The sequence below is a fragment of the Diospyros lotus genome, chromosome 9, assembly GCF_014633365.1.
Source record: "Diospyros lotus cultivar Yz01 chromosome 9, ASM1463336v1, whole genome shotgun sequence".
In the NCBI taxonomy this organism is placed as follows: Eukaryota; Viridiplantae; Streptophyta; class Magnoliopsida; order Ericales; family Ebenaceae; genus Diospyros; species Diospyros lotus.
The window spans coordinates 25,314,802-25,319,591 of record NC_068346.1 but is presented as its reverse complement, the minus strand read 5'-3'; the positions used below and the strand labels follow the sequence as shown (position 1 = coordinate 25,319,591).

The following is a 4,790-nucleotide window of genomic DNA, read 5'->3' as shown; positions in this document are numbered from 1 at the left end:
TTCGTAATAGGATTGCCAAAAACACCCACTGGAAATGATGCCATATGGGTAATAGTAGACAGGCTAACTAAATCTGCGCACTTCTTACCCATGAAGGTTGGGCATTCAGTAAGCAAATTGGCTCAACTCTACATTAAGGAGATAATTCGATTGCATGGGACGCCGGTCAGCATAGTCTCCGATAGAGACCCGAGATTTACTTCTCGATTTTGGGAAAGTTTGCAGCAAAGTTTGGGAACACAGTTACGTTTGAGCACTGCTTATCATCCCCAAACTGACGGATAGTCGGAAAGAACAATTCAAACATTGGAAGACATGCTACGGGCTTGTGTAATTGACTTTTCAAGGAGTTGGGAAGAGCACTTACCATTGGTTGAATTTGCATATAATAATAGCTATCACAGTAGCATCGGGATGGCGCCTTATGAAGCCCTCTATGGGAGGAAGTGCAGGACACCGCTTTGCTGGACGGAAGTGGGTGAGAGACAACTTTTGGGTCCCGAATTGGTACAAAGGACCAGTGAAAAGATCAAAATGATTCAAGAACGAATGAAGATTGCCCAAAGTAGACAAAAATCCTATGCGGATAACCGAAGGAGAGATTTGGAGTTCAAGATGGGGGATAATGTATACTTAAAGGTTTCGCCTTTCCGTATGATCTCCAGAGGAAAGAAGCAAGGAAAATTGAGCCCGCGGTACATCGGGCCATATGAAGTTTTAGAACGGGTTGGACCAGTCGCATATAGATTGGCCTTACCCCCAGCACTATCTAACATTCACAACGTTTTTCATGTATCTCAATTGAGGAAATTCGAGCCAGATCCATCTCAACAGACATCTGCAGAAGTAGTCGAGCTGCAAGACAATTTGTCATTTATAGAGGAACCTGTGGAAATTCTTGATCGAAAGGAGCAAGTGCTGAGGAATAAAGCAATACCGCTAGTAAAAGTGTTATGGAGACATCACAACCTTGAAGACATCACATGGGAAAGAGAACAAGAGATGCGCCAGAAATACCCTTATCTTTTTGATGTATTAGAGAATATGGAATAAATTTCGAGGACGAAATTTTCTTTTAAGGAGGGGTGAATGTAATACCCTAAAACTTGTAATCTATTTCTATTTAATAAATTAAACGATTTCCCGATTTTCTTTAGGTTCTCAAAGACTTGGGAATTTGTGAGATTCAAGGATCTTTAGGGGACTTAAGGGCAATGGACTTCAAAGTTCATTTAAACCTAACTTTGGATTCCAAAACGATATCAAAAGTGGCTGTGGATTTCAAACCCGAATTAAATTCAATTAATGGACACATGTCACCATATGGATGGAGACACATGGGTAGAAATGATTACATGGACACGTGACGTAATTTGGATGGAAAATTAAAAGTAATAATTAAACACCAATCTCGAGGGACACGTGGCACCGTAGGATGGAAGCAATGATGGAGGCTCACATCTTGAGGGACACATGTCGTAGTAGGAAGAAAGTAATAATGAAAGCTCATATCTCGAGGACACGTGGCGCCGTAGGATGAAAGCAATCATTACGGCTCAAATCTCCATAACATGTGGCGAAAATTCATTCGTTAAAGGGTTAAAAATGTCATGATAAGGCTCATATCTCAAGAGCCACTTGTCACCATGGGAAGAAAGCAATAATTAGGGTGTAAATCTCAAGTGCCAAGTGTCACCATCTTAGAAAGCCAAGTGTCACAATCCTATGGATTTAAGGGCACTATATAAGAATGCCTTGGGTTGGGTTTTTGGCCACCAAATTAAGGGGGTAAGTTGCTTATAAAGGAGGGGAAACTCTGCTGTAAAGAAGGGAAGGAAACCCTGCCCGAGTAGGAGCCGAAAGCAAGCCGTTGGAAGGCACGAGCCCCTTGAAATCCGTGCAAAACAGTAACCAAAACTGCAAGGTAAGCTCATCTTCTTTCTGTAACCACGTAGAGGGTTGAAAGAGGAGTCCGTAGGTTCAAACGGCACTCGAATCGGAGTTAAAATGAGAGAGTTATGCCCGTTTTAATTTTCAGGGTCGGAAGTCCGTCTGGCGCGTGAGCCGCACGCGCCCAACAGAGCTGCGCGTCCAGGCGCGTGGCCGACTTTGTGGGAGCGCGTGTGGGCGCGTTATAGGTCTTATTGGCTTGAAATTTTTCATGAAAACTCCTAATTTTAGTAGATACTTATATATCTAAACTTATTTTAGGTTTGGATACAAAAAGGTCTCGGTTTTTATAGAACAGTCCACTTGGAGCGACGTTTGGCCGTGAATTTGTGCAACCAAGAAGTGGGAAGCTTCGGTGAGTGGTTTCTAAACTGTATTTCTTACATGTTGTGCATATTATTGAGCATGATGGCGGTGATTGCATGCGCATATCATGTTATTTCATTTGATACGCATGTTTCTTTCCATTTGTTCATGCATCACTACGTGTGGCTTGTGACTAGTTGTGAATATCATGGGTGAAGGGAGTCTTCACTTGGCCATGTTGTTAGGCTGTGTTACATGATAAGGTTGGCAGGGGTGATTGCAACACCCTGGCGTCACATCCACCTGGAGCATGCATCTCTGCATTTTGCATTTGCACGCATGAAGTTATTTTAACCCTCACTTAGATTTAACGATCTAACCCGGGTGTTCATACCCCTGGAATATTCAAATGTTCCAGATCTGTCAGGCTCGGGCTCAAAGGGAGAAGGCCTAGAGGCGGCGCGAGTGTAGTTATCTTGTTTAGGCGTCTCTTATGATGTTGTAGTATGTTACAAGATTTGTACTCTTAACTTTGACAATATTTTGTCTCGTGGAGAATGAAGTCTACTTTCCCTGCTATCTTGATAAATTGTGTGTGTGAATGTTTATTTTATGGAAGTCCCAACATTTCAGGTTACGATCCTTACTGTAGTATATGGGATTTCCTTAACGCCCGTGTAAATATTATAGTACCTTATATACTATCTTGGGGTTGGGGCGTTACATGCTCCATCAACAAACAACAACCATTCTGCCTGCCTATTTTCTGTTGCCTTACCGGAGTGTGTACATTCCACAATAAAGTCAGCCAGCGCTTGTCCCTTTATAGCTTGTCGAGGTTGATACTGGATATCATATTCACTTAACCCAATGGACCATTTAGTAAGGCGACCGGAACATTCGGGCTTTTGTAAAATACTTCGCAAGGGCTGATCTGTAAGTACGATGATCGAATGAGCTTGGAAGTATGGCCTCAACTTTCTGAATGCATTTACCAATGCTAATGCCATTTTTTCTGCCACTGGATAACGTGTCTCGGGGCCCTGTAATACTGTACTGACATAATATATTGGTCGATCCACCTGTCCTTCTTTCCTGATTAATACTGCACTTATGGCTTCATCACTTATCCCCAAGTATAAGTACAATGTTTCTCTAGTTTCTGGTCGTGTTAATAGGGGAACTTCTTTCAAATACTCCTTTAATGCTTCAAATGACTTTTGGCATTGCTCTGTCCACTCAAACTTTTTTCCTACTCTTAATGTTCGCAAGAAGGGTAACTTTCTTTTGGCTAACTTGGAGAGAAAACGTCTAAGAGCTGCCATTCACCCTGTCAATCGTTGAACTTCCTTAGTTGATGCTGGTGGTTCCATGTCCAATATTGCTTGTATTTTTTCAGGGTTTGCCTCGATTCCTCTTTGCGTGATCATGTATCCCAAGAATTTTTCAGACTGTACGCCAAAAGCACACTTTATTGGATTTAACCGCATCTTGTACTGTCTAAAGACTCCCAGCACTTGAGCTAGTTTTTCTACATGGGATTCGTCCTTTCGACTTTTCACAATCATGTCGTCAACATATGCTTCCATTGTGTCGCCCAACAGTTTTTTAAAGACTTTATTCACCATGTGCTGATAAGTGGCTCCGGCGTTCTTGAGTCCAAAAGGCATGACTTGGTAGCAATATGTCCCATTTTCAGTGATGAATGACGTCTTCTCCTGGTCTGGGCGGTACATCATTATTTGGTGGTACCCTGAGAAAGCATCCAGAAAGCTCAGAAACTGGTATCCAGACGTTTTGTCCACAAGACGGTCGATCCGTGGTAGCGGGTATGAGTCTTTGGGGCATGCCTTATTGAGATTGGTGAAATCCACACAGACACGCCATTTTCCATTAGGTTTTGGGACCATAACAACATTGGCCAACCATTCTGGATATAATACCTCTCGAATGAAGCCCGCTTTTAGCAATTTGTCAACTTCCTCCTCTAATGCGTGTAGTTTATCAGGGGCAATGTTTCGCTTCTTTTGTCGGACCGGCTTGAATTGGGGGTCCACATTCAAGTGGTGACATATTACTTCTGGACTGATTCCTGGCATGTCTTTTGGTTTCCAAGCAAATACGTCTGAATTTTCTTGTAGGCATCTTGCAATTTCTTCTTTCGTATGCTCCGAAAGCTGGGACCCCACATACGCTACTTTCTCTTAATCTGATTCACTTAGATATACTATTTCCAATTCCTCAACAGGTTGAGGTTTACGTGCGGCTCCTTCTTCCAAGGATTTATGTATAGCTTTCTCGGCTATGGATAAGGTTTCTTCAGCTTTTTTCCCTTTTGTAGACGACACATAGCAAGTTCGGGCTTTCTTCTGATCTCCTCGAACTTGTCCTACTCTGGCTGTAATGACCCGTTAGAGGGTTTAGATTTTATTTAGAAATTATTAAATTTCTTTATTAGTTTTGTTTGGAGGATTTTTGCCAATTAATTGTCAATATGGCAATCTAGAGACTTTAGTTGAGAAAATAGCTTTTAA

General features: G+C 42.1%; 1 long non-coding RNA gene across 1 annotated transcript; it reads left to right on the top strand.

Annotated features, from left to right (window-relative positions):
• The first annotated feature begins 1,491 nt into the window (after nt 1-1,491).
• LOC127809504 (uncharacterized) lies at nt 1,492-2,936 on the top strand. The gene is made up of 3 exons (XR_008025127.1): nt 1,492-1,924; nt 2,212-2,305; nt 2,675-2,936. It is a non-coding gene; the product is annotated as an uncharacterized LOC127809504 (long non-coding RNA).
• The last annotated feature ends 1,854 nt before the right edge of the window (nt 2,937-4,790 follow it).